The sequence below is a fragment of the Molothrus ater genome, chromosome 1 (genome assembly GCF_012460135.2).
Source record: "Molothrus ater isolate BHLD 08-10-18 breed brown headed cowbird chromosome 1, BPBGC_Mater_1.1, whole genome shotgun sequence".
Lineage (NCBI taxonomy): Eukaryota > Metazoa > Chordata > Aves > Passeriformes > Icteridae > Molothrus > Molothrus ater.
In genome coordinates, this window is record NC_050478.2 from 16,364,408 (window position 1) to 16,376,646 (window position 12,239).

General features: G+C 42.2%; 2 protein-coding genes across 2 annotated transcripts in view; both read left to right on the forward strand.

Moving 5' to 3' along the window:
- LOC118684414 (microtubule nucleation factor SSNA1-like) overlaps positions 1-3,361 on the forward strand; it is a 41,781-nt gene extending 38,420 nt beyond the window's left edge. The window contains exon 3 of the mRNA XM_036379252.2: positions 3,084-3,361. The gene's annotated coding sequence lies outside the window, so the exon portion shown is untranslated. The remainder of the gene's footprint in view (positions 1-3,083) is intronic.
- A 1,596-nt stretch (positions 3,362-4,957) lies between these two features.
- MPP7 (MAGUK p55 scaffold protein 7) overlaps positions 4,958-12,239 on the forward strand; it is a 148,563-nt gene continuing 141,281 nt past the window's right edge. The window contains exons 1-2 of the mRNA XM_036400341.2: positions 4,958-5,037; positions 9,425-9,501. The gene's annotated coding sequence lies outside the window, so the exon portion shown is untranslated. The remainder of the gene's footprint in view (positions 5,038-9,424; positions 9,502-12,239) is intronic.

Below are 12,239 nucleotides of genomic sequence, written 5' to 3' on the forward strand. Positions count from 1 at the left end.
CAAGCAGTTGAATATGAGTGCACAGTCTGCTGCTGTGGCAAAGAAGCCAGCAGGATCCTGGGCTGAATCAACAAGGGCATCAACAGCAGAGATAGAGATGTCATTATCCCACTCTACTCAGCACTTGCCAGACTACACCTGGAATAGTGAATTCAGTTTTTGTCCCTGCTTCATAAAAAATAGGTGGGCAGCTGGAGAGGCTCTAGAGAAGGGCCACAAAGATGATCCAAGGGTTCAAAGCCTGCCACGTGAGGAAAGGCTTGAGAGAACTGGGCTTGCTCAGCCTTGAGATAAGAAGGCTCAGGGGAGACCTGATGGAGGTAATGGTTCTAGTCTTTAATGGGTGGCTACAAAGAAGATGGAGAGTCAATTTTTAAAATGAGACACATGGAAAAGTCAAAGGGTAATGAGTACAAGTTACATCTGCAGAAATTCCAATTGGACACAAGAGAAATATTTTTTAACAAGAACACCAACCACTGGAATAATCTCCCAAAAAAAGTGGTGGATTACCCAACTTTGGACACTTTTAAGATTAGTCTGGGCAGGATGCTGGACCATCTGGTCTGGATGATGCTTTTGCCAAGAAAGACTGGACCAGAAAATTCTTCAGGTCCCTTCCAACCTAGTATTCCGTGACTAACATTATAGACAGAAAAATTTTACAAGGTGAAAGGAAAAAATTGATGTATTTTGAGACTTTTATAAATATAATGAAAGAAGAAAGTTAAAATTACCTTATGGGCAGCTAGAAAAATTTCTCAACCTAAACCAACAAAAAATAATGTTTAACATATTTCAATATTTATTTATACTACTGTATTCAAGCTCCACATGCCCTACACAAGCATGACAGATTTTTACTGTATCAGACAGAAATCTGGAATCTTTAGAGCAGTTTTTTGCTTTAACAAACTAGGATGTTACTACGACAAGTTGCATCTGTAATAAGAAGACCAGGCAAATAATGTGTACACATAAATGTGCATGTTCTTTCAATAAAATAATTTGCATAATTCATTTACTATACCTAGATAGCAATACTTCAGAGTATTGCCGAACAAAAAAAAAATCAGAAGGTTTTGCAATTATAATAGGAAAAAGTGAGAAAACAAACTAAATATGCCTTTAATAAATGAAACCATTTTAACATATTTTCCAGTATCCTTGATTTGCAATGACTGAAACATTATATTTTCCAGTATCCTCAGTTTGCAATGACTGAAACAGATATTTTGCTGGTTCCAATTCCATTCAGCCAGTCCTTTGTGCTATCCACAAGCCTGTCTGCTGGAATACTGTGAAAATGAAACAGTAACACAAAAAAATAAGCAAGTATTTAAAATGCAACAGAAAAAATTATGTCTGTGACTATCAATTGCACCAACAATGCTGGAATTTGAGATGAAAAATAGAATAATATTGGTTATATTCATATCAGAGAAAAACCAAGGAAATAGACCTGGCTGGAGACAGCTCTCATAGGTATTTTTGAAGCAAATCAAATAGATGTGAAGGAAAAAAACCCCCACCCAACTTGTCTTCTAGAAAATTTTCTAAATAAGTAAGTTGGGTAAACTCTTCAGTAAATGTAATGTAACACAAACTGCGTGCCACAACCCGGAGAACACAGTTTGAATGCTGGGAACAGAGTGGGAGACACCTGAGATGGCTCTGTTAAATTATGCAAGAATCTCAGCTATGCACAGCAAAAGTGTCAGTGTCAGGAGGTGAATAACACCAAAGCAGTTTCTAAACACACACAACTAAACATATTTGAAGTAGGAATTCTCAAATTGTCCCACAGGGCTGGCCACACTTTGAAGAGAAACTGGCTCAGTTTCACTTCCTATTAATGATCATATAATATCTTGGTGCCAAACACAGCAATTGCCTGCATGGAAAAATAATTTTAGGAAAGTATTTAATATGTTTTTAACTGCCTTGTAAAAACAACTTAGCAACTGAAAAGACCGATGCCAACACCTTGTGATGGGCTAAATCTTTAGAGGAAACCAGGAAGATTCTGTGGGTGGAATGTGTACAGTGATATGCAGACATGGTACCACCTGAGATGTCTTTCTACTGTTGCATCCCCCTGAGAAAGATGTAGGATGCTGCCTTTGCAGATTTCCAAACGTGTCAGCAAGACAGAGGAAAATACCCCAGACATATCAGTCATATCTAAAGAGTGTCTCAACAGCTTCTGAAGTGCCTTATTTCTTCCTGCCATTTTTCACCAGAAAAACCTCTGGGAGGAAATGAAAAGGAGCAGGTCATCCAACCTGCTTAAATTTACCTCCCTGACCATCTTTTTCTAGTCTGGCTGGTAGACTTTCAGACTTGGACTGATTTAATGATTTTGAGATGCTTAGTTCTTAACCAAAGTCATGTAGAAAAATGTTCTTTGAAGATGGCTTGGAAAAGCCCCTGAGTTTGGAAAAAGCACTGATCTGTGGAAAGTTCTTCCTTGTCTCCTTAGTTTCATCACATTTGCTAAGTGTTCAGCTTACAGGAGCTGCTTTGCTTTGGATTTGTGGAGAAAATGCCCTTTTTCAAAACCAATAGAAGGCTCGACTCACTCTTGCCAAACCCTACAATAGGAAAGGAAGGATAATACATGGATAGGCACAATGGCAATTCATCTTTCTGACTGGAAGTTGTGTTTTGGAGTTCTGTTGCTTAGTGTCTGTCAGCACTTTCATCCTGGGGAATTTAAATTTCTCCAACAACAGCCTGACTGCAAGTAAAAGTTTGCATATAAAGTATCAGAACTCAGAACTATTTATTTTTTAATTAATTTTCCAAATAGAGGTAAGTCTTAAGATATGAAAAAGTACTTGAGTGCTACTCAGCATAACAAGAAGGAAATCATTAGCTTTGCATTTGTTTAATCTTGTGAAACATTTCTTTAAAAGGACAGGGAGATTAATATCTAAAGTGTGATCTCAAAACCCACAAAAAATATGTATTCATCCAGGAACTGAGCTACATTTGATGTGTCTTAGCTTTTCTAGGCACTGTAATTACTCTACTGGCTTTGAGAATAACTTATTCAAAAACTAACCATGTATGTTCAACAGGTTTCCTTTCAGGAATGCTTCAGCTGCTGATGGATCACAAAAGGAAGGACCATATCCTGTCTTTGAAGATATGGATAAAAGGGAAGTAATTGTTAATGATTTGCTCATCTAAACAAAAAATGACTGACAACATAATGAAATCCTGTAATCGTGTAGTGTGTCAAATACTGCAATTTTAAACTGAATAGGAACAAATGTCAAAGGAAGCTGAATGAGAGTAGTTGCATTATACACTACAGAACCATATGTCTAGTAATAAAAGACATGAGAGGAAGCTGTAAGAATCTAGTCTTCTGGAACTGCTTACGTATTGCAATGAATTTTTGGCACAATTAAGCACTTCATTCAAAACGCTGATTGAAGACAATGCTGAAAGGCCTCTCTCAGTGCAGGAGAATTACAGCTGTCCAAAACTACCTGTAATGACATATTTTGAAGAGATTAGCCAGGAACTAGTATCAGTACAGCGTGCTGTAGACTAGGGAGCACTTCTGCAGGCCGGCAGTCCAGTGCACTGAAAGCTGAGTTGCGTGGATGTTGGACAGCACTGCTGAAGCAAACATACCTATTTGTAATACCAGTGTATTCCTTTGCTTGGAAAAGACTGAAAGAATCCTCAGCATGTTTTATATGAAAAGCAAACCCATTAAGAGTAGATTCACCAAAAGAGTAAAGTCTTGTTCTTTCATACACAAGTAGGACTGTAGCCTCTTCTTGTGGGGAAGCCACCCAGCTTGCCAGCTCCCAAGCCCCGTCCATCTCTCAGCAGCATGCCGATAGCCTTTAATTGCGCAGCTCCCTGCCCTGGCTCCCTGCTGGAGCAGCGCGGTGTCCCCGGCCAGGCAGCACCGCGGGTCCCGCGTCTGGGCTGGGAGCACAGCAGAGGCACACGGACCCAGCCTGAGGGATCGTGTCTGCTTCAACACTGGAGGTTTCAGAGTGAAACAAAACAGGAGGAAACAAAACCCAGCAGGAGAAGCAAACTGAAGTACTGTTTTCCCACCGTACCTTTTAAGGATATTTTCAATAAGCATTGGAGGAACATCGTCGCATTATCCCAAAATGTTTGGATCACAGTGAAAGAATGTGGTTCACTGCTAGCATGTGCATAAAACAGAAGCACGGGGCTGACAAATAAATTAATTTACTTTGTCACTAGTCCTTTCCGGGCTTGGACAAGCAGCTGCTGCAGATCACTGCTGTTCTCCTGTGCAGAGCCCTGACCGATGCTTTCCAACCTGTGCTTGCAAGGTCTGAGGGCTCTGCTGCTAAAAAGGTCCAAACAAGATGCGAGTTCACATATCCAGCAAAGAATTTTAGCAAATTTTTAGAGAGGAAAATATGTTCATGCAAAGGTGTTCTAACTCAAAGACTTGGCATAATAAATAAACAAAAATTGGAAGAAGCTTAGCAGCACAAATGGTAACTGCGTGAAGAGCTTCGCATTCGCTTTCGGACAGAGCCATAATGAATTTTTGGCGGCCCCGGCGGCGGCCCCGCCGTGAGGGGACTCATCCCTCAGGGGGTTCATCCGTGAGGGAGTTCATCCCTCAGGGGGTTCATCCGTGAGGGAGTTCATCCCTCAGGGGGTTCATCCGTGAGGGGGTTCATCCCTCAGCGGGTCCATCCCTCGGGGGGCTCCCGGCGCGGGACCCGCGGCCCAGCCCCGCCACACGGCGTCACGCGCCCCCCGCGGGCGGGTCCCCGCCTCCGCCGCGGGCCAATGGCGGCCCGGCCCCGCGCGGCCCCTCCCGCCGCCAGCCAATGGCGCGCGGGCCCTGAGAGCGGGCGGGCCGTGGGCGCGCGGCCGTTGGGCTCCTCGGGCCCCGCCCCGGTGGGCGGCGCACGGCGCGCCCGGCCCGGCCCAGCGCGGCGGCGGCGATGCGGAGCCGGGGCGAGCGGAGCCGCGGGTAGACGGAGCTGAGCCACGCTCGCGCATTGGGCCCGGCCGCAGGTACGAGCCGCAGCCCCGCGGGGGTTCGCGAGCTGGCGAGGGTCGCGGCGGGGGGCTCCGAGGCGCTCGCGGCGCGCCCGGGGGTTTTTCCGCGGGAGGAGTCGGCGGGCGAGCGAGGGGATGCGGCAGGTGCCGGGCTGTGGCCGCTCGGTCCCGGGGGCGCGGGGAGGCGCCGGTTCCGAGATGGCCGCCGCCGCCTCCCCGGGGAGCCCCCCTGGAGCTGCTGCCCTGCCCGCGGGGCTCCCCGGGGCGGGCGGCTCCGTGCGGCAGCGCCGGCTCCCCGAGCCCCCCCCGCGGGCAGCGCCGGAGCGGGCGGGGTTGCTCCCGGTGGATCTAATCACGGCGAGTGCTCCGGCTTTTAAAACCTGCCGGGCTGCCGGGATTCGTTACGCAGAGCTCGCTCTGGCAAGTAATGGATGTGACTGAGCCATTAAGGGACACCGGGCTGCGCAGCTGGGCTCTGGAGACCTATCAACTTCAATTTATGGGGTATCGGGAACAGGAGGCGTTTTTATGAATTGGCTGGTAATAACTTAATTCACCTGTGAGGCCAGCTCCTGTTAATGCCTACGTTTAATCTGCGTGGAGCAATAAATAGCTATTAATTTGGCGTGTTGCATGTGGAGAAGGTAGATGATATTTGAGGAAAGAGCTGGGAAGAGCAGTAGGTGCCTTTGCATGTTACTTGTGTGCTTTCCCTTCTGAATTCCTAGCTTCGTTTTATTTTACCTGTGTTTTTAACAACATGCCTTTCTATGCTTCCAGAGCTTCTTAACTGATTTCATTTCTTAATCAGCCTGCCATATCTTTGCTTTTTATTTCCTCTGAGTAAACTGTAGAATAACTTCAGTGGCAATAGCTTTCAGTGATCCTAGAATCGGTAAGGTTGGGAGAGAGCTTTAAGATCAAGTCCAACCGTGAACGCATCAACACCATCACTGTAACCCCTAAAGCACTAAACCATATCACCCAGCGCCAGAATTCTTCCCTTTGAGGAAGACTAAACAGTCTGGACAGTGGTGATCAACATCATTAGACCTCATGGCTATCTATGGTAGCTGAATTCAGAATTTGTTTTTTACGGTTAGGTCTTTTGGATGAGGTCTGGAGTTCTTATTTTAAGTTGACTTAGATCAGGAGCCTTTTAATGAGGCATGTTGTTTTGTACATGATCATTTTAAAATATAGTAATTAAAATTTTGGTATGAAGTATTCTCATCCATCAGGTCTCTTTTATGCAGGGATGTTATATCTTGGCTATTTTTATAGAAATACCTTACATAATTTACTACTAGGTTATTCACTTACTGAAAGTATTCTTTGTCCTTAATTGATGTGGATGATCAAATATATAATCTCACTTAGGAGAGATTTTGACATTAGGATTTTGCTAGATGTCCCTGTTTGGATTAAGATTTTTTGCATTCAGGGTGTGTGACTGCATGTGGCTTCTAAAAGCTGTCTTAAAGCAACAGGTAATTTAGGGTTTGTGATTTAATCATGCAGAGCTAGGAAATGAGTGAATGAGAGTCATCAGTTTCAACTGTGCCAGTTTATTCATCTTTGTGAAAAGGAATAAAGCAGTAACCTAAATGCTGAGGACTTGATTGAAATTATTTCAGACATTGACTAGGTTTGGACTTTATTGTGATTGTGTTTATATTTACATGTGTACACTTAAAAGGAGATGGGAAATCCCGGAGCTGCAGATTGCTGTCAGCTAACAAAGTACATCAAGGGATGGCAGCTCTGTGTTTGCTCTGTTCTTGTTTTCTATGCACCCACTAGCAGTACTTATTAGAAACACGCTACTGTGTCAGATGGACCTTGAACCTGAGTTAGTATTGCGTTTTTGTGTTTGTAATAAAATGTTTTCTGTGTAGTAGCATGCAGTTAGGAAGCTAAATTTTAAATTAGGCACGTGTCAGAGCTGTGAGTTTTTAAGAGTACAGTGTAAAAGTCAATACCAGGTACAGAAAAAGCAGGCTAAGGAATGTGCTATTACTTTGGAAGTTTATTTGCATTTTTGTTAACATCCCAACACCTGGTAGGAAATGGTCCCAAGTATGTTTTCTAAGTGGCAACTTCCAGTCCTTTCCTGAGTGCCTTGCAGGAGTACTGTGCTTCTCACGAAGATGATGTTAAATCTGCTGCAACTCCCATCTTAGGATGTTGCAATGTTGCCTTTCACTGAAACTCCAGCCTTAGTTCTGCTTTCCTGCACGGAATCTTCCCGTTCTGTGTGGCAAGCACCTGGGCCACCCATGAGTCTGTCATTTAATTCTAGCACGTGGAAGGGAGCATAATGGATCTATGAAACTCATTCAGTAGTGTCTTCCCTCCAAACTAGTTCTTCTTTTTTAAATTTTACTGTGGAACTTGCTATGATAATGAGTAGAAGCAGGAAAAAAATCCAGTCTTGCTGCTAGCAAAGTGTCTGTTAGTTGCCTTGTAGAGAATGTTTTGGAAAGTTGTTGCAGTGAGTTAAGCAAGTTTGACCATCTAGAACTGCATGAATTATGTGTAGGAGTGATGAAAGCTTCCCACATAGCTGTGCTAATGCAGTTTAATCCCAGGCTATGAGGTGTGTATTCTTCCTGACCTCATCTCCTGCTTGCTGGTTTTTGTGTGTTAAAGAAAAGATGGAGTATATTAAATTGTGTCCTCCTAATTTTAGTCTTAGAAGTATAATAATAAAGCTGAATTTATTTATACCTGCTTTCAGTGGATTGTGGACATTTCTATCACAAGTGATATCATATACTTATCTAATACAGTACCTTGCCCTGTATTACAGAAATAGACAGAGTGCAAACATTACTTAATACACTTCAAATAACTTACACTGCAGTATCCTTAAAAGCCCTTGACAGCTCAGACCACTAGCTCTGTCCCATGTCATGTTGGCCATATGGCAGTTCTGAGAACAGCTCTGATGCCATGTTTTTGTATTTTACTGAATTGTTTTTCAACATTACCATGAGTTCTTGGACAAATGAGTTTTCAAAGACAGAAATAGATGACAGATACATTGACATGCTCTTTTTTTTAGCTGGCACTCTTGCATTTAGGGGAAACCCATCAGATATAAAAAATAAGGCATATCTGAATATGCACAGAGTGTTGATGTTCTTGGATATTAGCTTTCCTTATGCTTAACTACCCAAAAACACAACTTGAATTTTCCCCCCACCTTAGTAGGCTAACAGATTCCATGTGCTCTTAAGCAGTAACATTAAGCAGACTAGTTTTTGAGGTTCAGGATTTTGTCCTGAAAATGTTTTATCATTCTACATTATGAATCATGACTAGAATCAATCTTATCTCACAGTTGTAAGCTCTGAAGAAAAGATGAACTGCTAATATAAAAGGGTTTTCAGTCTATTTAATCTCTTGGAATCACATCTTGCTACAGTGGCCAACGTCTTTATTTTATTTTTTTTGTCAGTGATGTAATAAGCCTGCAGCAAAAAGCTCATGGAGTGAACTCATGGTTTCTATCCTCAGTGACATCAGTATTTAAAGATAATAGTTGAATCAGTCTATTAACTGTAACTACAAACTATACTAAAGAGGAGTTATATTATATGTAATATAAATTGGAGAGATGAACTGTATTGTAGTTTGCGGTGTGCAGAGGAGATGGTGACCCATGAACATGGAAGGAACAGGCCTGCCTTGATCCTGTTTTGACTGTCAGGTGCTTGCCATGCACACCCCAGGGCTGCCCCTACGTGTATTCCGTGGTTGCTGCTCCAATTCTGCACTTATTGCCAAGGGGAGACCTGGGGTGTTCTCAGGTGTGTAGGAGCAGTAGGCAGTGCAAAATGGACATTTGCTCAATGTTGGTGTGCACAGCCAGTTATGGGCTAAAGCTTATTGCTAACTCTCAAAGCAGAGTAATTAGCTATCATGAAGTAAAGAAATGAGCATCTTTACTACAGGCAAGAAGTCACAGGTACTTAAGAGCTTTTTGAAGTGGACATATTCAGTGCAGTGGTAGAAGGCTTACACCTAAAATTTTGTATCAGAATTTGCATGTTTTTAATGTATAAGATGGGATTATATATCTGAAGTCTTCCAGATCTTTATATGTTACATAAAGCTTACGTGTACTCATTTAAAAATAATTATTTTGCTTAATTCTAATGTTAAGACCAATTTATCTCAGACAAGTGTGGAGGCAGAATAAATATGCAATTTGGAATCCTCTCGCCCCCCAGCTAATAAGTCTTTTGACTTCTCTTGTTTCTGCAGAGTTTCATATAGAATCAGATATTTGGAAGTTAACTAATTTAAATTTATTCTCTGAACAATTAGAATTATGTAATATGTCCAATGCAGACTAGAATGTCATATTACTGTTACCCTTTCTCTTTTCTTTCAGATTCCATAGACTCTCAGCTTGGCAATCTGAAAAATGCATTATCTTATGCTGCTGTTGAAGTGAAAACAGTTATCCAGGTAGGACTCCCTTGTAATGACTCTTGCTCATTATTTTCTGATACTGAATTAGGCTGTTGCGTGTTTTCTGCTGTCCTGAGCAATAAACAGATATTTGTAGGTCAGTATGAAAGACCAAGAATAATTTCATATCATGTTTGTATTAATAAATAAAGTTGTGAAAGTGTTGTACCATTATGTGGTGTAAGTATTGTGTGTTGTCTAATGGTGTACTGCTTTATTGTCTTGTAAAGACAGCCTCTTTTTTGAGTCAAGAATGACTAAAATTTCTTATGTTATTTCATCACGTATGATAGGAGAAGTTTTGAAAAAATAGGGAAGTATTGCAAATACAGCCAACAGTTAGTAAGGACTGACTTCGAAACATGTTGCATCATAAATTGTATAGCAAGTTTAGGCATAGAGTAAAACTGCATCAGAGCTACTAATTGTGTCTCAGTATTTGAGAACACACACATCCATGTATAAAAAGATGATAGTAAACCTTTATTGCTTTCATAATGTATTGTTTAGTGGATTGAGCTTGGTTTAGCCAATCTGTTGAAGCTGTTCTGAGAGGAACAAAGTAGTTTCAGATACGAAGTGCAGAGCTGCTGTTTCACAGACAATATGCCATGAATGCTATCTAAAGAAACAGACTTGACATTGCTAATTATACATGAGAGTGAAGTATATTTATTTCACACATCGATGTGACCGAATCAGAAGCTTCAACTGGAATATGGAGAGGGTTTTTTGTGGTTTTAAAAAACACCTTACAAGTTCAGCTGATAAAAAGCTTTGCTTATTTATCACGGTCCAGGAGAGTTGGAAAAAAAGAACTAAATCTGGTCTAATTCTGTATATAAAGAAACAGTCCTGAACTTCTTCAGAGATTTTACAGATACAGTAATGAATATTTTCAGTGCCTGAACAGATACTGTGATAGACGTTTTCAGTGAATAGCTGTTCATGAGCAGTTAATTATCTCATTGTAATCTGGGTCATTTGGGAAGCTGTGAACAGTTAACTTCTGTGTTAGGATTGCATTGTAACTGAAATGTGCATGTGGAAGGGGGAACGCCAGAGCTGCATCATCTTGAAACTAGCAAGGCTGGAGAAGTGACCAAAACCAACCTCTCCCTGAAGAGCTTGCTGCCTAGTTAAGGTGAATGAAGGCTAAAGCTTAACTAAGCTGTGAAATCGCTACTCTAAATCATATCTGAAAATCCTTGCTCCTCCCTTAACGCTTTCCCTCCTACCAGCCCAAGGCAGTTAGTGCTGCTCCCACCAGGACAAACAGCAGCCCTTTGTTAGCTGTCTTGCCTGGGGCACACCCTGTCCTCACACTGCTGCTGCTCTCTTGCCATCTGGGAGTCCCAGAGACCCTGAAAGGAGCCTTTTGCTGCCTGGTCTCCAAGGTTAACTGATTCAGCAAATCTGTGTTACCTCCAGTACACATCAAGCTAACCTGTAACTTCAGTCCCAGCATTTAATTTCTGTGGGGATGGGAACATCCAGTACCACAGCTTGTAGGCTTCTTACTCAAAGGTTAGTTACTTCTCTAAGGATCCAAATCTGTGACTTTAAAACATCAAAATTATACGTGCTAGAAACTTTGTCTTGGTATTGAAATGGCACTACAAGTACTACAGCACAAGAAGTCTGAAAGGGCTTGAGCTGCGGTGCGTGACTCTCTGCTTCGAAAGCTTGTCGAGTGTTTGAAATGTGATACAGACAGTGACTTGGACCACCTTCCAGCTGCCTCCACCAGTCTGAGCAAGGGTATCAAAATGGCAAGCAAACCTCAGAGGATAGAACTGTGAATGGCATGCTTTGAGCCAAGTGCTGAAGGGTGCCTTTGGTCCCTCATCTGACTGCTGTGAGAGTCATGTGTCTGTGCCGTGGGACCTGGCGAGACACCCTGGGTCCTTCCCAGGGAAGACTGGCTGTCTTCAAGCAATCTTGACGGTTAAAATGGAGAGCAAAAATCACGTGCAGCAGCTGAGTACTGAGGCCAGACAGATCAGTTGTCCAGCAAACACATTCTTGTATTGAGTGTAGAAAGGACAGATGTTTTCCTTTGTTTAGAATCATGGCTGCAACTTGCAAATATAGATGATTGAATGCTGTTGTAGTCTTCATCTGTTTAGATATGCTGAAAGATGCTGCTTCTAGTGGATGGTGGGCATGCTGTCAGCCAGACTGAGGGAGAAACTGTCACTGGACTGCAGCAGGAGAGGAGAATGTCCTCCTGAGCAGTTAGATGTGCAAAGTTTTGTTTGAGTGCCACAAAGGGAAGGATTCACAAGGCAGTTACTGGAGAAGGGAAGTTAAAAGGGACAAGTGACTTACTGGGAGTCAAATGACCAGATTAGGAACTGGAGAAAAGCTAAAAACTTCATTGTGCCAGCTGTGGAGGCTTTTGCTTCCCAGAAGCTATGGAAACTTTTCTGGCACTATGTACTGTATTAAACATTATCTTAACTCCTGATTTCTTGACATATGCATTTATTACTTAATGAAGATAATGAAGATTCCCTCTCATTAGGGCCTTTTATTAAACTTGGTTACATTGATACATTAAGACTATTAAATACCTTCCTTTACAAAGGAAAAAAAGGTTGGGATGGGAACAGAAGGGTGTTAGAAACCAATACTGGAATCTGTCTGAAAAGAAGACTCTTCAGCTGACATGGCTGTGGAAGATGTTAAATATTTTAGATACAGAAAGATACTCTAGCAGAGCTGTAAAACAT